General features: G+C 42.2%; 1 long non-coding RNA gene across 22 annotated transcripts in view; it reads left to right on the forward strand.

The window, feature by feature from the left end:
- The window catches only part of LOC110395181, a 97,746-nt gene that overhangs the window by 34,699 nt on the left and 38,863 nt on the right, over positions 1-24,184 (forward strand). For 13 of the 22 annotated variants that reach the window (XR_002436219.1, XR_002436228.1, XR_002436234.1 and 10 more), the window contains exon 3: positions 6,345-6,864. The exons of 7 other annotated variants lie outside the window; for them this stretch is intronic. This is a non-coding gene — a long non-coding RNA (uncharacterized LOC110395181). The remainder of the gene's footprint in view (positions 1-6,344; positions 6,865-24,184) is intronic. 2 more of the 22 variants (XR_002436222.1, XR_002436220.1) reach the window with 2 other exon arrangements.

Here is a 24,184-nt window from a genome sequence, read left to right on the forward strand (position 1 = left end):
AATTAATTAGGTCAGTTCTAACAGCACCTGCCTAACTGTGTTTTGAAAGCTAGTGCCTAAAAGCAGTGTTAGGAAGGTGTTAAGTGTCTACAAGCAGCAAGCAGGTGGTGGTACATGAGTGTATTTCTGTAGCAAGAAAGCTCAAATCATGTCTGTTTAAGAAATGTCTCCAAAATTGCAGCCTGCCATAACAGTGACAGCTTCCCTATGTGCCCTCACCCCACACAAACAACGGTTATGTTAGTGGGCGGGTGAACCCTGTGGCAGCAGGCCCATATGCGTGGCTTCACAGCCAGGAGTGAGGCCTTGAGGAGAGAGCATGGCCTGGCCAGGCACAGCTTGTGCCAGTGGCTCTGCTCCCATATTTGGTACTGGTCCTGAGGCACTCATAGCAGCATGGAGGGAATTCCTGGCTGCTGAAGTGCAGTGCCAGCTTACCCTTCATTTCTTTGACATAGGAGTTCATGCCTGTCTCAGGTTTGGTTCTGTCTGTGGAGATGAGCTATCCAAGCAGAAGAGCAACATACTGCAGCTTCCTCATGGCACAAGGAAGGCCTTCTTGGACTGGGTCAGATCTGTTACTTAATGTTGCTAGCAAAAAAATAGCACAAAAACCATCATTCCACCCTTCTGTGCTCCTGCAATAGCTATGATTTTGTTTGATTAATGCATTTTGTGCATATTTGCTGTGCACATGAAGAGTAAGCAACTGATCTTTAGACATTCAGACTTACTTTGTAGGATGATGCAGAATTTGGACAGATTCTCCAGATACATAGTGGCCAGGATGATTGAATCCATCAAGCATAACAACAATAAGAGATATCATAAGGACATGATGCAAACATTCTCAGTTCAGTGATGATGGCTGTCAGTAGAAGGCCCAAAATAAACATTTGATTTGTTGAGACTGTAGGCTTTTTCTGGGTCTGGTTCCAGAACTCAGCATGTACAGTGAATATAGTCAAACAACCTGAAAGAATTTGCAAAGTCACGATGCATGAACCAATGGTAAAAAATGTGAAGGCTAACTTCATAGAAGACAAAATTAGAATGCTTGGAAATTCACAATGGATACAGAAAAAAAAAATTATTTACAAGAGGAGAATACATCTAAATCAGCATAGAAAATAACAGTAGCCTTTAGCCACCAGCTTAATAGTGTGTGAAGCATAGCAGCCCATCCATGACAGGGACAGGGTGTTTCCATACCAGACTTATATTCTGCAGTAGGAGCAAGACATAGTTTCTCCCAACTTACTGTTGGACCACAACTCTGAAGTAACCTCAGTGTTCAGCAAGATACATTGAGTATGAACCTGAAGAGAAGATGCTTAAAATAAAGGTCAGATGAGACACTTACCCTAAAGCTGCAAGAGCCATTGAAATAATTGCTAGCTCCTTAACCTTTCAAGAAAAAATTAGCTGAACTGCAGAAAATGAAGGATTGAAAAATGAGGTGGCGGGGAGGGAGAGAAAACTGGGAAGAAAAAGACGCTTTTAATTTGCAACCTGCTCTCTTCATCAGAATTACTTTAGGATAATCAGGCAGATGCGGATGTTTCCTCGAAGGTAATGCTTGAGTGGTGAAGGTAAAATGCGATGGTTGGATAAAACACGCTTGCAAATTTGACAGGTTACATTATCTTTTATTGACACCAGAACAGAACTGCCAGACTCTGGAGGCTTTATTTTTGCATCAGCCTCTTTTTTTTATGACATCTGCCATCTTTAGAAATTAAACAAACTTTTTATTGTAGAGTTTTAGCAGATTATCTCAAACAATCTTGACTGCTTCTTGGTAAATTGTGTGGTATATGATGTGCCTCTGAGTTTAACCTGCATTTTTTTCCCTTTTTTTTTCTGTAAAATCGTTCAAAATAATTTATGAAATTCTCTCTGTGTTATAATGTAACTTTGATCTGGGGAGACAATACCAGGGCAAAATAGAAGAAGATGGATTATAGTTCCTACATTAATAGACTAGCACCAAAAAAAAAAAAAAAGAAGCCTTACACTTTATGAAATGAGAAAGATAAGAACATGAATTAATAATGCTTTAACAGCAGTGGCACAAAATCCTTGAACAGCAATGATCCAAAACTACTCATATTGATTTAAAATCTATATTTAAGACAGTTAGGCCTAGAAGTACCCCCTTCAGTCACATCAGATATAGATTTTCAATTTACAGGATTGTTTTAAATCGCAGTCTTTAATTCAGAAAATACCCTACAAAGCTCTTCATGTTTAAAAGTAAATTCCTTTCCTTTCATTCTCTCAAATTATGCTAGTTAAAGTTTAAGAGTCACCATTGATAAGTGGTTGTGCATAACTATGTCAAAGCCAAGCTAGATATCAAGAAAAGGTTCTTCACCAGAGAGCGGTCAGGCACTGGAACAAGCTCCCCAGGGAAGTGGTCATGGCACTAAGCTTGCCAGAGTTCAAGGAGCATCTGGATGATGGTTTCAGTCATATGGTCTGATTTTTGAGCGGTCCTGTGTGGAGCCAGGAGCTGTATTCAACAATCCTTATGGATCCCTTCCAACTTGGGATATTCCATGGTTCTCTGATTCTGTGAAAGCAGAGTTGCCACGTGTTCTGCACGGCGTATCCCAGATTACATGGTTATAAAGGCTTTGGTGCCTGGAATGAGGGAAATCCCACAGTCAATACAAATTAGAAAATGATTGGGCTCATGGAGAGCTAAGGTTACCAAAGGCCGAATTGCACCTGAGGTGATGCACACCTATTGAGTCCAACAAGAACTTGTGTTCATGCTGGTCAAAAATGTTTTGCTAATAATAGAGATTTATGTTCTTAAAAATAAAGCTAGACAGTTCTTCACTTTATATTGAAGTAGAAGGAACAAGAGAATTGATTATTGCTTTCTTGCATTTCAAAACAGGTCTTGAGGACTTTGCTGGAAGTTTGCACTGTTCATTCAAAGGGAAATGATTAGAGCCTGCAGCTCCATTAATGTGCTAATATGTAATTAGTACAGTGTCACCTTAAACACCAAATTAATTCACAGTGGTTAGGTAAATTGTAGTGTGTACTCACATTTATTTTTCTGCAAAATGACTGAAATTTTTAATGTGCCCTGGTGAGACTGTCCTCTCCCAAGAGTAAGATGAACTAGTGTGGAACAGATGTGAAATTTAATTAGAAGAACAAAAGGGCATTTGTCACAAATCCAAAAAAAAATGCAGCGAAGATTGGGGCTGGGAAAGAAAATTGATTTCAAGAGTGGCAAAAAATGTCTCCCTTAACAAATAATAGTAATGGGCAGAGAAGGCAGTATACAGATCCAAAGAGAAGTGCTAGTTTACATTTAATGGCTTCAAGATGAAGACAAATCACTCTGGCTGAAGTGCACATTCACATTTGGTGGCTTCCACATCACTGTGATGTGTTTCTGGAACTGGAAGATAAACCCTTTCCCATCTTGGGTCCAGGCACTCCACTAAATTTTAAGGGTAGGTTTGGTGGTGGAAGGCAGAGTTACTCTTAGACCTCCTCCTATAAGTGATTTTTATTTGTTTGCAGGATCTGGAACACCAGCTCTCACCCCAGGGCAAGGATCAGTTAGATACTCCTGTAGCCATTTGAACAGTTAAATCTGTTATTGCTCCTTAAGCAAACCACAGTGGTAACAACATTCTGGCTAATGGTATCTCAACTGATTGTTCTTGAATGGCTCACTGTGAAGAGTACGTGGACCAGCTCAGGGGAGAGGCCAAAGTTCAGTGATCGTTCATGGCAGAAAGCCACACCAGCCTTCCATTCTTCTCTGGGTAGAGGGAGTGAAATAACATGCGAGAGGCGATTTGCAAACTTACCCCTCGCTCTCCATCCCATCAGTATTCATCAAGACTCAGAGTTTATAGCCATGATGTGAAAGATGATTGTCCTGTCAAACCAGAGAAATGAATCCTGAAGAACGAGCAGGTTTCCCATTTATCAATAAATTGACTTACCCCGTTGGTAGTATAAAACAAGTGAAAGGATGCTTTCTATAGAACAGGTTGCATTGCTGTGCATCCTGCTCTGTATTTCAGATGTCTCACATTGCAGACAATTGTTCCAGAGAGGCTTATGAACTCAGAGTAACTTCTCTTGGAAATGCCTTCAGTGAGCAAAAATGAGGAGACACAAAAGAAGGAAATATAGACTAATTAAGCAGAATCTTTTCTAACCCGAACGATTTTCATGCTTTTTCCACAGGGCATCAGCAAATCTTTAAGGATGCAATTTCAGCTCTAACCTTGAATTTCCTTGCTGTAATAGGGATGGAGTGAATCTTTTAGCTTCATCTGAACATAATTTTTCTGTAAAAAGCAGATTAATTCTGGGTCCCAAGTTTCTAGTACTCCATGTTTTGATTTCATTTTAGTGCCTATATAGGCACAGCTCAGGGAATTGGTTAGACAGATGGAGCTTGGCATGATTTTTTTTTCACGCTGAATGTAAAAATGATATTTTTTGTTCTTCTATGCAGCTGAGATAAGAAAGGCAGGTGGTTGGAAATAATTAATTTTTAGATAAATTATATCATTAATTGTAAAACTCTTAGAATACACCAAGAAAAAAAAAGCTGAGGGGGGGGAGGTGTTCTTCAAGTTGCATTCTAATGGCTGAAAACTGTTGTTGTTGCATTAGTCATTAGACAGCCTTAAGAGCCTTGTTATTGTCAAGAATACTGACGACATTCCTTTTGATGCCCTCATCTGGAAAGATCTTTTAATTCATAGCTTTATCATTTGCCTAATCTGAGCTGTGACTGGTTGAACTGTACTTTATGCCATGCAAGATAAGTCTGTAAATGAACAAAGCTGATAGCTGAGAGTTTTATTTGAAGTAGATAGGAATGTTAAAAAAAAATTAAAAATCTTTTGAACAGAAGTTCAACATTTTAGAGCAAACAGCTTATGTAATTTACTAAATTCTATTAATGTGAGTACTTATCATCAGAGTGCCTGAACAGGCATTCTGTCGGTCACCTTCATAAAAATAGCAGCTAAGTACACTTCATTTCCTCTCTTGCTTCTTCTTCTAGTTTGTTTGGAGAAGCAAAAGTACCAAACAAAGTAGCGACAGCATAAAAGTGATATGTAGAGTTGGGGACAAAAAAGCAATAAATCTGCCAAAGATATTTTGAACAGAGATAGCAATAATCTTGTCTTGTATACCTGGCTCCAAATTGCTGATCTTTATTGTAATGCACAGCAATGTACTGTACTGGGTTGACATTTATAAAAAAAGTCTTTTCAAGCTCTGCCTCTCACAGCATTTCAGCTGGGAATGAATTGTAAGTCCACAAGGAAAAGAAGACACACAAGTAAATACTGTTCTCATAAGAAATTCAACAACAGCTCTGAATATTTTCGTTAGCATTAATTTATGACTTGACTTGAGCAAGCGGTACAAAAAAAAAACATGCTTTCCTGTGAATATTCTCTTGGATTCATAAGCAAATTTCAGGTTTTTGAAACAATTCAGGCAATTGTTTTCTGTGGATATTTGGCATGGAGCTTTATTAGCAGAAGCTATTCTCTCCAATGCCCATTTAAAATTCAAAAGTTTGAATGCTTACCAAAAGTAATTTCTTGAGCTGCATATCCACAGTGTCAGTTAGTTAATTAGACAAGTAACCTCATCAGGAATAAATTTTACATGGCTTATATAATTAAGAAATGCAGTGTGGTTTGCAAATATTCACAACGCCTTGCAAGTGATCTGCAAACCTGGAATTATTAATTATAAAGGCATTCATATACAACTCTGCATAACAAATTTGGAAATGTTGTGATCCGTGTAAGGGCAATTTGCAAACAAGAAACAAAAGACAGAATTTGTTTATACATGATTAGTAGCTAATTATTTGCTTAGCTTCATCATTGAAAGAAGAGGTGCTGGCAAAGTTGCCAAAGAAGCGCTCTCAGTTTTTCAGTTGTGGAGATCGTGCTGGGAAGGCAGCGGTGTTTGTCATGGTGCTCATTTGGCTTAATGGAGGTCAGCTAAATGGCAGCTTTTAACTCTAGGCCTGAACTTGACCTTTCTGCCCCAGGCTGGCAGCTACTTGGGTGGTTTTTCCATTTGCAGTGTTGACGGTAGCAGTTGCACACAGTGTTATCTGCTTGCTGTCCACAAGGACCTGATTTCCATTCTTCTTTGCTTCTGTTTCACAGATGACACGTAGGTTGAATTCAAAAGTGCAGGAAAAGAGCTCTGCCTGCAAAAGGAGCCTGCACTCCAGAGGGTTTGCTCTAAACTATTGTGAGACCTCCGGCTACAACACAGGACATGGGAGCTTTTCTGAACCCTCGTGTCTTGTGTTGCAGCCAGAGGGGCACATCTTTTCAACCGAGTCTGAGACAAGTAGAAGAAACCGTCATGAAAGAGGTGTAAAGAAGGAGTGAGAAGTGGGTGCGGGACTTCTCTGAACATCTGAGAGAAGCAGACTCAGGAATGTGATCCATGGCGTTAGCTGGTGGAGCTCCCAAATCCAGAGGAGATGTCAGATTTCTGCCAGCTCTTGCATGCAGATTGAGAGATCTAAATCAGGTAGTAAAAGTTACTGTGCTTACAATGCCACTGGCATTGGTCTTTCTTTTCCTTTCTGCAAATTTGACTAGAGTCATTGAATTAAACTCTAGATGCTTTGCAAGTATTTAATGATCTGTCCGTTTGAGACTCAGCACTTTTGTTCCTGTTTTTCAGCAGTTGTGAGCATGAACTTTCAGGAGGAATAGAATTAAGCAGCCTCAAGTACTTTGAGCAGAGGACATGCCTATGATTAACACTGACATTTTTTGTTTCTCACTGGGACAAATTTTTCCTTCTTCGGGATCTGACTTCAGGGTAAGCCTCAGCTTGAGGAGATGCTGCAGCACAAACCCCTTGGTTTCGCTTAACTTTGCCTTTTGCTCAATACAGTGCATGCCAGTCTGTTCCATCTAATCAATTATTAAAGTATACACAACTGAAATCTTCCTTTTTCCTTCATTAGACTGGATAAACCAGTACATAAGCTTAAATATCTGCATTAAAAAAAATGTGTATGCTGCTGAAATGCCTATAAGGTGACTTTGGGTTGTTAAAATGGGTGATTAAAAATGCCCTAGTTCTAATCCTCCAATTTTCTACATCTTGTAGAAACTGAAAATGTATGTCTCACCATGTGGCAACAACCATGGTTGAGTTTTTGGGATGAGGTCTGAAAAGTTTAGATTATGTTTCCAAACTGTCTATGAACTTTCAGGTGCTGCCCCATTCTGTATTCGTGCATTTCATTGGCAATACACACAAAACAAGTCTCTTCTCAAAGAATTAAAACCAGCAGAAGCTGATCCTTGGATCTCATCACAAGAGTGAATGTTTTTGAAGACTCTCCTACCTGATAAAGATTGTGTTTTGGTAGTCAGATATAGATTGCTATTTCCCATGAGCAAAATAAAATTAAAAAAAAAAGTTATATGAAAGGTAAATAAATATTCTCACCTTCACTTCTGTGATCAGGCTCTGTTTCCTGCACAGTCTGTGTAGCTATCATTTAAGTGAGAGAGAGAACTTTCATTTAGCAAGCGTCCTTCTGATGCAGTGCTGCTGACTTAGGTTTCAATGCCATTTACTACATTCTGCGTCTCCTCCTGATCTTTGGTGCCAGTCAGTGGAAAGTATCTACAAAATAATCCATGGGACACAGATGCTCCAGTGCTATCCACTGCCCACTGGGTTGAAAAGCCCATTAGTCACCCCTCCCTAACCTCCACATCTCTTTCAATCCCAGGAACATAAAAACTGATATTTGAAAACTCTCACTAGAGAAGCTCAGCCTTTCAGCACTCCCAAATACAAGTCAGGGTCAGATGTTTTCTGAGGGAGAAGGGAGCGAGAAAAACTTCCCAGTCTCGGTGGCCTTTGAGCAGAGAAAGTTTCAAGAGAAAGCTCTTGGATAGAAGTCTGGCTACAAATCTCTGCAGTTCCACTGGTTTCATAGAGCTACACCAGCTTACTCCAGCCTAAGCATTTCACCCATTATTTTCCCATTTTTAAAGTATCCCGTATGGGGTAGCAAAAATTCCAAGAGTTTCTAAACTACCCAAATCGAAGGATGTAGTTTGGAGGTGGGGGAGTTCAGTGTTCTGTATTCAGAATCTTTCCTTCCTATTGCATACATGATGCTTTGCACTAGAAACACAAAGCAAACTGTCTGTCAGAAAAATATGTTGATACTATGGGAAAGGGGATTTTTTTTCCTCTGGTATCTACCAGCTAAATTGTACTAGTGGAGGAGACTTTTGCAAGCAGTTAGCCATCAGACTGTAGTCAAACCCCTAGTTTAAAGGAACAAAAAAACAGCAGTTAAGTATAATTTTTTTTTCCAGGAAGTATTGTTATTATAAACTATAATTAGTGGTTTTAACCCAGCAGTATTTCATTTCTCTTAAAGGAAAAACAGGTTCCTAGCTGAGCATCTTTGTTAGAGCTGTCAGTGTCTGCATTCTTAAAAGTAAAAGAGCTGTGATCGAAAATGGGTAATTTCTTGACAGTTTAGGTGCAGACCCTGCCAATCAAGAAAGCCTAGGCCTCCTAAGGATATTAAAATAACAGAAAATGGAATTTTGTCAAACATTCAGGTGTTTTTCAGAGGACTCATTTGCTCAAGTGAGAAGTTTATTTGTTGGCAATGGCTGAATACTTAATTACGGTAGCTGTGCTAAATATCACTGCTGGCGCTTAAGATATATTTAGATTCAGCTCCCTCTGTCTCAGAAAACACAGCAATTAAAATACAGCACTGTAACCTAACGTAACTGATAATAGGTATAGGGCCAAGGAAGGCTTGAGATGTTGCCAAATGTGCTATGGAAACCATAGATGAAGCATGAAAATGGTAGTAACTTTTTCTGCCTCTGCAAGTCAAAGCCCTTACTCCACTCCATCAATGCACACAGCAACATGGGGATTTTCAAGGCAATCTAGGGACATCAGGTGCCTTTGACAGTAGTGGTCATGACAGCATTAGTCTTACAGCCTATAAGTTACCTGCTTCACAAGATTCACCTCAAACAACAAACTGAAGCTTAGTCATCAAGGACCTATGGCATTCCTTTAAAAGGCTCTTTTCTCTTTCCTGCCTGTCCACATGGGATACACACTATCATTGTATCCTGAATCAGATCATAGGATTCCCACCTGGTCTGGCTTCTTGCACGGCTCAGCAGAAGTTGACACAATCCTCATAGCTCTCCCTGCAGAGGCTCTGATTCCCTCTCATGCTCCCAGATGGTGACAGAGGAGAACACACCATGTGGAGCAATAAATCTAAAAGCTTATCCCAAGCATGCCAGAACCTTAAGTTGTTGAACTCAATTAAGGCTTGGACCATAAGACAGTCCCAGAAGAGAGCACAGAGCAGAATGCAAGCTCTGATGCATCAATCGTGGCTGTATTTTTAACGCTGTTACGTCATGTGAGGAAAATCAGGCACAGCACATCTTGAAGGACAAAGTGGGAAGGCAATATCTGCTAGGCACATACTGTTTAACTTTGCTGGAGGAGATCTGAATTGTGACGTGTGGAAAAAAGCCTTCATTTTTACGGGCTCTGGACTTCCCAGGAGTTGCATTAACCTTGAAAAAGAGATATAATAAAGAAGTATCCTCGTCCTCATTTAAGCTCTACTTACGCTTTGCAAGTCACACACAGTTCACTGAAAGAGTTTCTCTGTCATTCTTCAAATAGTGAACTTATTGATTGTCAGAGTTCCAAACTGACAGTGTGAAGAACTGACTTACCCTGGTGATCCATAAAGCAGTGTCAGTGGATTTGTTCCTCCAGCCAGTGAGTCACTTGGAAAGCAAAGAAGTTGGCCATATTTGCAGGCAGATTCGTCCTGTGATCACTTCGTAGAGCGTGCTAATAAGAGTGGCAATTTATTCATACCACAAAAAAATATCCTTATCTTTCATTCACAGCACCATTCTTAAAAGCTCCTTCCTTTCAGTGTGATTTTAAATTGAATTACTGTATGTATGTTGTACATGTCTTTATTTTCACTGAGAATTTAATTGACTAAAACCTCATTTTCAACTGGAAAAGATGGATTTGCTGGAAGCATAATAATCCATGCACCATTAGGCTTGGTTACAGTCAGAAAGGAGCAGTAAAAATGTCACCTCTTAGCTCAGGTCAGCTTCCTGAGAGGATCACAGGTGGTGTTTGTTCACTATACTGACTAAAATAAATTTTATTTCTCTCAGCTGTGAGAACAATGCAGTCAATGGAGATTGAGGCAGGCTTCAGGCTGCATTCTATATATTCAGCACAGATTAATTTTATCCTTTAATGAAGAACCCCTTTCAGTTGTCACAATGCAGGGGAAACATTCACTAAGAGCCCTGGGTGATCTTCCAGTATCTAGAAGAAGGAGGATTCTGCAAAGTGAGCCAAGCCAGAGGGGAACTATGATCATAGGTGCCTGTCAGGGCCCTTGGGTGAGCAGTACCATCCCATGATGTTCTCCCTGTAGAAAAAGGGAGCAGCAGCAGGGAGAAGGATTTCCTCTGTGATGCCAGTGGTGCATCTTTCCCTTGCCATCTCAGTGCCAGAGAAGAACTGGATGTAAAATGCCAAAGGGATACTGTGGGTCATGCAACATGGCTGGAGTGGGAGGAAGACATGCTGGAATTCGGGCATTCAGCGCATAGGAGTGGGCAGCAGTGCTCAGGACATACTGCAGTGCAGAGATGGGCAGGGGGTAGGGGAGTCCCAAATTCACAGCCCGCAGATCTACATACATGGCCACCTTCTCCAGGAGGCTTTGCAGTTTGTGCATCTACCAAGGTGCTCTTTTGGTATGGTCTTTATGATTGTTTCATATGCCACTGGTCCTCCACATCTGATGAAGGAACTTGAAACCACATTCTTTGCTGTAATTAGAGAAAGTGATGGGATTATTTTGAATTTTGAAGCCATGAAATTCAAGAAAACTAGGAAAGGAGGGTGGTGCAGAAAAGGAGAGAAGAGCACTGCCTGTGTGCATGGGTGTACTCTCCAAATTACAGACTGAAGGGGAAGAACTACACGTTTGGGAGTTGGTGCTATGGAGACCTGTTACCCTCATGTTCATCCTGAGCAACCCCATTAACTTCTGCTGAGCCTCCTGTTAGGCTTCCTTTTAGCAATGGATCGTGAAGCTTTGTCCCCTAACTTTGCCACATGAGCCACTTCATTTTTCAAAATTGTTGCAAACCTGCACGCTGAATTTGAATTCATTCATAAAACTGGCTCAGTGTACCTGGGCTCCCTCTCCCTCCGGCATGGGCAGCATGGTATTTCACACTGGGTTGTTCAGCCAGCACTGAGATTCAGCATGTTCAGTTGGAGCTTGATTACAAACACTGTAAAAGACAAACGCATCTGCTTCTGCTGTACTAGCAGGGAAGGAGCAAGGAGAAGGAAAGGCACAAGTAGAGGTGGTGTGCAATCCATCAGATGATGAACGAGCAGTACTCAGAACAGATGGATATCGCTTTCAACACTGTGACAGGGCAGGCTTCCCTGTTCTCACTCGTGGCACGTAGTTACAGCGATGACTCTTATGGCATCCTGCAGAAACATCCAATCCAGCTGGCAGGAGGCTCCCAACTTTCCACGGTGTCAGCCTCCCGGACACGAGTCCCTTCGTGCTGCCTGGGTTTGTGCCAGGCAGGAAGCTGCAGGATTCCCACCCAGCCCTCCAGCTGCATCCCTGCTCTCATTGCACCCCTTTTCTGCCGTGCATCGGCTCATGGCAGCCCAGCTAGGTAATAAGCAAAGGATCAGCAGGAGCACATTCCTCCCCCTGTCCTCCCTGCGTACCACAGAGCACAGCTCTGTCACCCACCGTGGCCTGCTCACCTCTTCTGCTGGAGTGAGAGGCGAGAGAGGAAAGAGGAGGAATTGGATCAGCTGCCAGCAGCCACACCCAAAGCCCTGCTCTCCATGGAGCTCTTCTGCCATCTGCGAGGAGCAGGAGCTGCACAGATGCTGGGGAGGCTGAGCTTAGTGAAAAGAGCTACCTCCAGAAGGTCTGGGGGGAATTTAAACTCTGTCTCTACCGGAATGTCAGCGATGAGGCCACTGCTGTTCTAATCTCTCTCTTTTGCTTGGTTCTGTCTATTATGTAAAAAAAAAAATAATAAAATCTCTTCCTTCCTTGGCCTTGTATGGGCTTTGTCCACTGCAGGAGGCCAACGCTGAAGAAGTGCCAGGTGCATGCTGGCTCTCTTGCTCTTAATTCAATGGTGAGCTCCATTATAACCAAGGTAATAGGGCAGAGCATTTTAACACCCAGCCATGTGTACACGGCTTCACAGGCCAGCTTATATAGTAAGGGCCAACTACAGTCAGGGCTAAGAAATTGCCTGCAAACAATTTAAAGGGGTAGTCAGTAACTTGTGCTTTGTGCTGACTCCTTCTATGCCTCAGATCCATCCACACATATTAAAAGAGCTGAATCACTGCGGTATAAATAGACTAGCTATGTATTTTTACTCCCTGAAAATAATTTCAATCCAAACATGCCTACTCTATTCGCTTTGAATTACTGTTCCTAAGAAAAGAGAAAAAGACATTTTCTATCTCCTTCTAGCTTCCCTATTATTAGTCTTACTGTTAAAAGCCTTGCATATTAGCCTTTGGGATGCAAACCTGCTCCCATTTAAGTCAATGTGAGTTTTATCACTGACTTAATTGGAAGTGAGATTGAGCCACTGGGCATGTGAGTGGCTTTGTGTAGAGCTGGAAACAAAATAATAAAGGAGGATGAGGCAAACTGTAGTTTTTTTCATCTGAGCAATAACCCGTCTTTGCCCAGCCTGCCCGTAGCCATGCTAAAAGGCACTCCTAGGCTGAAAGGAAGTGCTCGTAATATTATAACTTAATTAGTTTATGGGAGAAAAATGCTGAAGGGGAGAGGAGCTCCTGTTGCTATGTATTTTACCATTGCCACACTGACTATCATTGTCTGCTTGATACTACCTTAGCTGGAGTCCTTTCCCTGATCCACTCCAGGCTGCCCGAGTCTGTGTGCTCCCTCTTCAAGCCCGGGCTCTAGTTTAATGACTGTCATGCTGGGTACCTCTGAAAGAACAGAAAACATTTTTTTCCTGTGTATCTAATTTGCCCATTATTAACATTATCCCCAATCTTTTAAGTAACTGATTATTAAGCAAAGAAATAGCAATGAAGCAAGGAAAGAATGCGATAGGGAGATTTACTGTGTGGGAGGCTGAGATAAAATTAGATTTCTTTAAGCTGTGTAGTACAGTTATTAGGAAGTTAGGCTAATTTTTCAAGGAGCTGTCACTTAAATAACTTCATCTTATTATTCATGCTGAGGTATTTACTACAGAAATTCTTTCCCCCAGGTCATTGCTTTTTTCCAGTGGCAGAAGTTGGGAACTCAACAATTGTTTGCATGCCCGAATAATGCAATGCTGTCTTATGGTAATGCAAACAGTAGATTATAAAAGGACATGTTTTAAAAACACTCTGCTGGTTCTAGTGAAAATTGTTTGTTTGGCCTCTTTTAGCATTTTCACCATCTCTTCCCATGTTTTCAATCCATGGACTCTTAGCAGAGACAGCAGTAAATTCTTCCTGCCCCTTGATTTGTTCTTAATGCTGCTTCTCTTTATCTTCTGCCTTTTCTACGCATATTGAGCAGCTCCATCATTAACCCTACCAACTGCTAATAGTACCCACTATCTCTGCCACCAGAGAGCTCAAAGTTTTTTTTCTTTTGGTGCCTTACTTTTTTTTCCCAATTCTGTTCTGTTGCTCCCACCTCAATGTTACTCCCAGTCCTAGTCTGTGTATAAATTACTCAGCCTGACTTTTAGGCTAACCTACGGGCTCTTACAAGTATGGGTAGCTCTTATAATGGACTAAATTTTCCAAGCTATTAACTGTCTCAAACCGTGGCTTGCCAGACCCACAGGTAAGTTCCCAGACACTACTTGGCAAAAATTTCCACTTTTGCTTCCTCCAACACAGAGTCTTCAACTCTAGCCCTCTGCTTTGCTTTGCTTTACCAGACTGTCTCAGCCTCTATTCCCCAACTCCAGCTTGGAGGCATGCCACCCCAGGTGCTCCTCCTGAGGCTTCCAGTGAATATGGAGAGTTCTGCACAAACTCATGCAGCTCTTCATTGCGGATTCAACCTCCTGAACCTCAAGGGAACTGTAAATCTACTAAAAATCAGGAACCTAGTGGAGAACAGGCTATTGCTTTTACACCAGAAAATATAATAAAGGGATCAAGGAGGGAAAAATATATTTATACATTTATCATATCCATTATTCACAGCGTTATCTCTTGCTGCTGGTGGTTGGCCAATAAAAGGGATCCTTCCATTTTTAGAAGACACATTTTATAATCATCAGAAGAATAGCACACTGTGCAGAGCTGTGCTAGCTGTGTTAGGCTGCTCATAGAACATGTGGTGTAATTTGAGCACAGGAAATCAAAAGATGTTTAAATTATGAAGTCCTTCAAAAATGACAGACTTGGGAGCCTCCTTAAAGTCGTAAATCCATGTGTTCCCAAGATCCATCCAGGTAAAGCAGCAGATACACACTCAGTTCCATGGAGTTATCAGCAGCTGATCTTCAGCGTTGATGTGTATTATCTGTTCCTCTTGAGAAGTTTTGGGTGGTTAAGGCTGCATTTCATTAAATAAAAAGAAAAAAAAAATGTGCTTGTTTTAAATGAGAAGGACATGAACTTAAAGGTGACCAAAATATGTTCTTAAAACATGCACTCTCTTCTAGTAGAGGAGTGGTAACCTAGAGAAGCTCTCTGATCAACTACTGAGGCTGCTATCTTCAAAACAGCAAGTTTTGCGGAAAAGAAAAAACAACTATCTCCAAAGTGACCACTTTGATTCATGAAAATAGGTTTTAAAAATGATGAGGACACTGAGATAAGACCAGAAATGGTGAATATGACTGGTTGAGCCTGGGGTGGTATGTGGTATATTTTTGAAAATTCCAAGAACAAGACAAGATAAAATATGCTTATTTGGAGATGAATTTCTCTTTGAAACTTCAGACTATGGAGCAATTAAGTATCGTGAAGGAACTTGTTTTCAAGGCTGCTATAGAGCTTGTGGAGTGCTAACACTGACAGGACAATGTGCTGCTGAAGTATGTAAAGTTCTTCAGTAGCAGAGCTCTGCCACTAACTGCAGCTCCAATTCTATGTATGTTCTCCTATTTTCATCTCTCTTCTCTCCTTTTTCTCCCTTTTTTTTCCCCGCCCCTTCTTTCAAATAAAGAACATAGATATTCTTCTTATTAATGCGGATAGGTGAGGCAACAAATGTTGAACTTACTTACTTTACTGTGTCCAGGCCTGGGGCCCCCAGTAAAAGAAAGATGCAGAGCTCCAGAGGAGGGCCACTAAGATTATCAGAGGGCTGGAGCACCTCTCCTATGAAGAAAGCTTGAGGGAATTGGGCTTGTTTAGCTTGGAGAAGGCTCCGGGGAGACCTCATTGTGGTCTTCCAATACTTGAAGGGAGCATATAAACAGGAGGGGGAACGATTGTTCACAAGGGTGGATGTGATAGGACAAGGGGGAATGGTTTTAAACTGAGACAGGGGAGATTTAGGTTAGATATTAGGAGGAATTTTTTCACTCAGAGGGTGGTGATGCACTGGAACAGATTGCTCAAGGATGTTGTGGATGCCCCATCCCTGAAGGCATTCAAGGCCAGGCTGGATGTAGCTCTGGGCAGCCTGGTCTAGTGGTTAGTGACCCTGCACTCAGCTGGGGGGTTGAAACTCGATGATCTTTGAGGTCCTTTTCAACCCAGGCCATTCTATGATTCTATGATTCTGAACTTGCCTGGTAAATTTGCATGGCAATTTCACAAGACCATCAGGCTGGTCTCATTCTTGGAAGCATCTGTTTCTAAAAACACTTATAATAGAAATGACATTGTAAACAAGACAAGCAAGTTTAACAAGCAAGTGAAGCTTTTCAGGTTCACGTTTCATTCAGTAATACACATCAGCATTCAGCAAGTTGTTTTCATAACCTGAATTATGGCATTGTGCTTCTTCTGGCAATAAACATGACATCCATTTTGCGCTTTTATAAGAAAAGAAAACTTGAGGATAGGGAATTATAACTTGGGTGCGCAAAATCAGGCAGGAAAACTGCAACGGAGACACTGAATCAAGTCAGAGTGTCTTGAAAACATCTTTCAGATTGTTTTTTGTCTCTCCTTGTGACCTTGACCAGTTCCTTCAGGTTTCTTCTGCTGCGATACACATGACCGCAGGACAGCAGGAAAAATTCCTTCTCTGTCATGTGAATCGAGTTTCTCCAGTCTCCAGCACACATACATGAACACACCCCTGCTTCCAGCCAAGCACACTGCACACTGTTTGGGGATTAGCAGACATAGACCAGTGGGTTTGGCAGCTGTGCATCCCCTTCATCTTTTCTCGTTCATCTAGCCCTCGAGGTGCCACGTTTGCTATGGGTTTCTTTCCAAAGTCCCAGATATCCCTTTGTGTCTCTACACAACCCCTGCAAGGGCAGATTTTCAAATCTTTGAGCTTAACTATTCTTCCTTTGTCGCAGCCAGCTGCAAAATGCAATCAGTAAATATTTACCTGGCTGAGAAGGACATTGTGAGGCCTAGGGACTGGCTCTGCAGTAGCTGGTGTGACGTGAAAGGCTAGGAGAGTCTGATAAGGAGGTGAGCTTTACTCAAATTAACCCTCAGATTAATTGTGCTACTTTCTAAAAAATGCGATGCAAGAGCACACAATTCCTGTAGGGCTCTAATCTCCTTTTTGGGGCTGTATTAGATGGAGCTATGCACAGCAGTCCATCAGAGGGCACGTACATTGCTGGTGAAGCCAGATGATCCTCCCTGCTTATTTATGCTCTACAAAGTGTAAATTTCAAAAATGAATAGCTGAACTACTCTATATGCAGCAACGCTTTGCCCAAGGCCGAGTTTTTTTTCCCATCTATCCACTTTCTCCATCGGATCATGCCCACATGCTGCTGTTTCAGTTCCTAACCTAGCAATTATCCAGCCACATGCATGTATAGCAAGCACAGTGAACACAACTTCCTCCCTATAGAGTTGAAGGAAACTCAGGTGTCTTTTTCCCTCCTTTTATCAAATCGACCCTTTGCACATTATCCTGTAATTCTCTTTCTTCGTGATTGAATTGTAGCCATTTATAACTATAAAGGAATATCCTTTTAAACTCCTCTTTCCCTCTTGACAGACTGCAATCCTTTTAATTTTTTTTTATTATTTTTTTTGTATGACTAATTTGCCAGGGGCTTTGTGAATAATCTGTTGGCTTGAGTGCCTTGCTTCTGGGTCCCTTCCTGTTCAAGTGTAAAAGACAAGAGAGGCTGCAAGAGCAGTGCTCAGCATAAATCCCCCTCACTGAAAAGCTGTCACCCACCTCCTTACCTCTGGACATGAAAAAGGAAGAAAAGGACTAATGTGTGGGAGAACGCTGTGGTGTGGTGTCTGGCAATCTGACATGCTAATATCAGACATGCTAATATTTCTTTCATTGGGAAAAAGCTGAAAAGAGAAAGGACTTACTGACTTGCTTCTCTTGCCATCCACGTGTCCACAGTCCAGCAAAAGTTGCCGCAGAATGGGGAACTAAAGCTGGCAACAGCGGCAAGCTGCACAGAAGCATGGATGAATCTCCCATGGATGTACAGGTGAAGCTCAGTCAGGAGAAAAAAAAAAAAGCTCTCAAGATATGTTGGATAGCAGCCTGGGTGGGAGAAACCAGAAAACTACGAGTGTCACCTGGTGGACTGGCTCAGCAGGAGGTGGTGCCCAAGGAGTTGAGGCCCAGGCCATGGGAGTGCTTCTCAAAGGCTCTGCCTCAAACACAAATCCAAGAGCTCTTCTCAGGTCCCACTAAGTCTCCATTATCTTTGTCTGAAGGGGAATTTTTCATCATAAAAAAGTGCCTCTTGTAGGATTTTCCTCTTTCTTCCTGGAATAAAGAGGTGAGAGGAATCAGCACAGTTCTGGATCTGTTCTCCACTGTGGCCATGCAGGGGGCTGGGGACAGGGGCTGCACCCGGTGCTGTGGGGTTGGGTTGGTTCTGTGCTGGGATCTTGTGTTTGGGTTGGTGGGTTGACTTGGTGTTCTTGGAAGTCTTTTCCAGCCTTGACGATTGTATGGTTCTATGGCATGTTTAGTGGGCATGGTGAGGAGAGGTTGATGGTTGGACTTGATGATCTTGGAGGTCTTTGCCAACCTTAATGATTCTATGGTTCTATGATTCTATAGACAGCGGCACCTGGTGTGATCAGGAGCTGCTTTACAGGCAGTGGAGTTCTAGCTATCTAAAACTCTAGATTAACCAGTAGTCTAAACATTAATAGAACATAGTTAATAAAAACTGCTGTTTTATCTCCTGAGAATAACAGACTCCCAGGGAATTAGGAGGCCTTATTGGAGAGTTACTTGAAGATCTGTAAAGCTATCTGTGAATTTGAGTGATCAATCTCATCTTGGAAAATGTACTAGTAAAACAAACAAACAAAGAAACATGAGATATAAAATGGAAAAGGAAAGCTTTACATTTACAGGAAAGCCATGTAGCCAACTCTGGCACAGGACTAATTGTTTTAAACATATGTTTAGGAATTTAAATATTACTTTGTCTAGTTCATATTTAACCTAGTTACAATATTTATTTCAAAGGAAAGAAAACATTTAAGGAATGAAATAAAATGAACCCCTTTCTTGTTTTTGTGATCACTTTCATTAGGAGGAAGGATCCTTGGAAAAACCTATTCTTCTCTCACTCTTTCCCCTCTACCACCCTCATCTGTTGCAGAAATATTTGCTGTGACACAGATGACACTACATACACAGGAGATTAGTTTAGGCAAGTGAGGTATCTAGACAAATTGCTTTTTCTTACTGGTAGTGAAAAAAAAAACATTAAAATTATTATTTAATGCATTCTACACTAGAGAAGATATGATTTTATGGTGGACTGCTGTAGTATTTCCAAGCTACACTGCTGGTTTTATTCTGTGGATTTATTTGACACAGCCACCCCCTATTCTACTCTATTTTGAAGCAGAAGTTCCTAAGAGAGATTTGTTATAGGTGTGATGATAGAAGACTTTAAAAGGAAGCCACAGGTGATTTTCAGAGATGACACAAACTTTCAAAACTATCAAATGTCTCCTTGAATGAAAGATTAAGGTGAGGTTGGTTTTATTAGGATTTTCTGTAAATGACCAAATTAACTTTGACACTGTCTGGAGGGACAGAGAGGTATGGGGTTTTCATTTGCAGTCATGAAGTCTGGGGCCAGCTACAGCTTGGTGTTTAACTGGGAAGATGAATGTTTCTGACTTTGGATACAGACCATATTTCTATAGACATAAACTATTATTTTTCATCTGAAAACCTTTACAGGCAGCATTTGGAGGCTTTGGCTGTTTCTCAGAATTTTCTGAGTGCTACATAAATAAAGCCCACCAGAGGGAAAATGCTATGTTGTGGTGTTCTACAGATGGCTTGTGGGGCTGCAGAGAGGATTTGGGAAATATCATTCACAGTGGTTAATGGGAAGGGAGGGCTGACATGCCAAGAAACAACTCTGAGAAGACTCAGGCTTCATCTTCTCTACACTCTCTCAGTAGGCGGCTGTCGTCAGGAATTAGACCCACCCCTGAGCCTTCTCTCCTTAATGCTGACCACAGGAGTTCCCTCAGCCCACCCTTTCATACCACTGTCTTAAGCACCCTGGGCAGGGCCCACACTACGTACATCAGTATCTTTCTTGTACTGGGGAGACCAGAAGTGGATACAGGAGCCCATACGTAGTCACAAAAGTGCCAAATAAGACAGGAAAATGTTTTTACTGCTTTTTTTAAAATTTATTTTTATTAAAATTATTTTAAAATTATTATTATTATTATTGCTATTTATTGCCCAGTCTTGGGAAGAACTCCTAATTAAGCATCTTGAATGGACCTTAATGCTGTACTCCAGCATTTCTTCCTGGCAGACCTGAAGTCTTCTGCTTCTCCAAAGGAGCAACTCTCTCTTAGAATCATAGAATCATAGAACTGTTGAGGTTGGAGAAGACCATTAAGATCACCTAGTCCAACCATCAGCCTTCATGGATTGATCTGTTGCTGTTCTTTTTGTGCTGCAGTGGAGGATCTGTGTTTGTCTTCCAGCACCTGTTGGGTAGACTTCTCATCTTCAGGCTGAGATATGCTTGACTCTAGGACCCAGAGGCTAGAGTGGCTCTCTGAAGGAGGCTTGTTGTCATCTCGATGCAGCAGCTGAAAAGAAGCCAAGTCCACCTTTCCTTAATTCCTTGGGAATCCATGCAGAAGGAATGCCACATCTCCCCAAGGGGCAGGGAAAGGAGATGGTCATCCTCCAGGCAAGCCTGCAAGATGTTGCATGAAAGCCACAGGCACTCTTCCTCCTCCACTTCTTCTTTGTGGAACTTCTCCGCCTCTTTGATTCTGAGAACCTATTCTCTCTTTTCCCATGTAAAGATGGGCAACAGGCACTCCAGGTCCTCTTTCTTTCAACCATGGCTGGCAATCGTCAGAGGCCTGGAAGCTTTGCAAGTGGTAGGCTGGACGCAGGGGGGGTTTATAGGCCCAGAACAAAGAGTGGGGCAGTGGTGGTCATTGTGATATTAGGAAGCTTCTGTGATGGCCACTGTGGTGGTGGGAGTGGTGTTGGGTGACCTGAAAGATGCCCTTTGTGGAAGGAGGAATATGGTTGGAGGGGCTGAGGGCCCTTTTCCCAGAATGGCCCCTCCATGCCATTTGGCTTGCCACAGAAGAAGGCTGCCCATAGGGCACAAGGACAGCCCTCCACCTCTGCTCCTGTGCCCTGTCCTCCTTCCTCCTCTTCATCCCATGTTTGGAGTCCATGGACCACAAGATGGTAGCAGCAGTGTTTCTGGAGTGTCAGAGATCTGCCACTACCCTGCTGCCACTGACCCGGCTCCCTGCAAGTGGTGCAGCTCCCGTACCACACCTCCTGGCCCCGAGAACCCCAGTGGCCCTTCAGTTGGCTGCCATGTCCATGTCCAGGCTCTGAAGATCAAGTTAATCTTTGGATTAAGCAAAACCTGAGCTGATTTGAGGATCTGTCTCTTTAAGCCACCTTAGCATGTACTGGAATTGTACCTTCCCTCCTCTCTCAAATATATAGACAGCTCTGGGTACCTGCATAGGAAATGTCCACACATGCTTCAGAAGAGGAAACCATCCAGTCCCATTTCTATCAAGAATTACATCACAACATCCTGTGAAATCACAAAAAATATCCAAGAGGAAATATGTCTTCTGTCTTTCCCACTGTTGTTCTCTTCTGCAAAATCAAAGCTCTCTGTGGAAGACAGGCTACCAGGAACCTCAAGGGGCATCTCCAGAGAAAGCCCAATCCTCACTTTCTAGTGCTTTCCATTTTTTTGGTGAGGTTTGTGATGTGTGATTTTTCCCTAAAGCCCTAGTTCTCTGAGTCATACAGTTTGCTGAGAATTGTTTTCTCAAATGTTAATTTCTATTTAAAAAGCCTGAAGACATGACCAGAATCCTAATTTTATAATGAGAAGCAAAAAGAAAAGGGGTCGAAGTTATTGTCTTTAAGCAGTCTCCAGGTATTTAAGCTAAGATTGAGATTTTCTGAGATCTAGAATGTGATTTTTGAGGAGTAGCGATGACAACAATGCATTACAGTTATGCAGCACAGCATAATGATACTTCCTACAACCATCGCTTTCCTTTCTTCTTTTCATCTCCTTCCTCCTTGAGTCATTCCAGCCTCCATCTGTCTGGCCTCTCTCACGTTTTCCCCCCTTCTCACCCCCTCTCCTTCCAGCCCCCTGAGCTCCCCACCAGCATCAACATCTGCAAGGCTTTCATCCCTTGGTCCCCTCATCATGTCCCCTCCATTGGCATGTCACTTTCTCATCCCATTCTCCTGGTGGAGAAATTTTCTACTTGAGTGCAGCTTAATGAGAAAGATGAAATAATGTGACTGGAGACGACAGCCACAGTCAGGTGGTTCTACCAGAGCAAGAGCCAACTTGCAGCTACCATGGCTGAAGTCAATGGAAAAAGCCGAACTCCCTTGGAAGGCAATTCAAAGCAGAAAAGGAGCTTCACCCAAGGCGAGTTAGGACAAAGCCAAAGTTCCTCTTTCTGGATAATCCCCTCCTTGCTTTTCTTAACATATTTCTTTGTTGGATTATATGTGGCTCAGTGTGGGAGTTGACCTGGACAACTGCTGACAAATGAGTATAAAAAGCTACACCTGGGTGGAACAATTGCAGGGAATGCTGTTGTACAGCTCTACGGGCTCTTTTGGCTCAGAGTGAAGGAGGATTGGCAGCAAAGAGTGACAGCTTTATTTGTACACCAGTTTCAGGTGTAAACAACAACTGCTTTATGCAGAACCTTCTGTCCATAAAGTTCTTATCCTGCTTATAGAACTGCTGAGAAATTACCAAACCCTCGTCAGGTGCAGATGTTGTTTATTTCTCTAAAGATATATATATGTATTTGCTTTTGATGACTTACTTTTGCTACCAGCAGCTATCACCAGCATCTGCTTGAAATAACTCTTACGGCCTGTTTTTCTCCCCTGTACTGTGTTGCCATTCCTATTGGAATTTCATGTAACCATGGGCAGTGTCAGCTTGTGGCACTGGGCTAACTGTGAGCTGAGCATGAAAATGTGCACAAGTAAACAACAAGCACGTATACGATCAGGTACAGCTATAAAGCAGAAGGAACTCTGTATGCCGCCAGTGTAGGAGAGCCCTGCTGGCACTCAGGTTGAATGCTGGGATGTCACTGAGGCAAGATGCTGGCCTTCTTCCAGGATTCCAGGAGTTTCTATGGCTGGTGAGACCCAGAGGCTTGGTTCTCCATAGGAAATTTACCCCTTGTGGTATGCTAAATCTCCCCTACCACTGCCTCCCAAACCTCTCCTGTGCAGCTTTTGCAAATCACTCTAAGCCCAAAGCAACAGCTGTACCAGTGGACACACGGGTGCTGCAGGACTTAATTGGGCTATTATACAGAAGAGGAGTTTACATTTCTTTTTTGTGTGCAAAAAGGGTCACTGAAGACCAGTAAGGCCTTCTTATCTCTACCTGAACCTAAATCAACCATTTAAAGTACTTGTGACCCTCTCAAAAATGCAGCTTGCCTTCTGGGCCATTTCCATGAGCATCCAGGACTCATAGAGATCTTCATTTCCAGTGGGCAACACTTGGCTCCTGAAACACAGATGCAGAGCTGTTTGCAGATCTACTTTGGAGCAAAATGCAAGAAGCCCAGGACAAAGGTCCTCAAATTCTGCAGGGGTGTTCCCAAGCTTACAGGCATTTCCAAGGGACACAGACCCACATCATGCATTTGAACACATCCCAGGTCCAAGGGGCTTCTTGTAAACCACGGCAGTTAAGCTATGCTAAGCACGAATGTGGGTGAGGAGTGAGTGCCCCATTCTGTTCTGTCATTTCTGCGAAGGTGGAGGTGATCTTCAGCAGAGTGGATGAGCAGGGGAAAATAGCGTCTTAAATTACCATGCCCTTAAGATAAGGGAGCAGCAGGCAAAGCCCTACGTGTCTCTGAGACTGAAGCTTAAAGCACTTTACAACCTTTGGGAAACAAATTTCAGGATGCTGCTGGCAAATTTTGTAGGTAGGTTTTCAATTCTCATTCTGTTAATGAGAGAATGTAGCTAAAAGGAGTGTTATCTTCCCCTCTGTTGTAAAATACACCATCAAACAAGTAACGTGTCTCCAGAACAGAATGACAGGGTCTTGTATGGACCTTTAGGGACATCAGCATTACCTTCTGCTTTCTGTGGCACAAATATGGAGCTCAATGGGCTCAAACTTTCCATTGTCCTAACAAAAAGTTAATGCTGAAAATGTGCCTTTTTAAAATATTTGTAATTGGCAGCTCCTGCCAAGTATTAGGAGGCCGGTAAAATCTCTCTACATAAATTGTGTTGTAATTAACGTGATTTGTTTAATGTCACCTTGTCTGGCTGTCGGAGAAACTGTCTCAAAATGTAAAAACACCACATTTTTCAGTTGAGAGAGTGGAGTCTGGCTGC

This window comes from Numida meleagris, chromosome 2, assembly GCF_002078875.1.
Source record: "Numida meleagris isolate 19003 breed g44 Domestic line chromosome 2, NumMel1.0, whole genome shotgun sequence".
NCBI lineage: Eukaryota > Metazoa > Chordata > Aves > Galliformes > Numididae > Numida > Numida meleagris.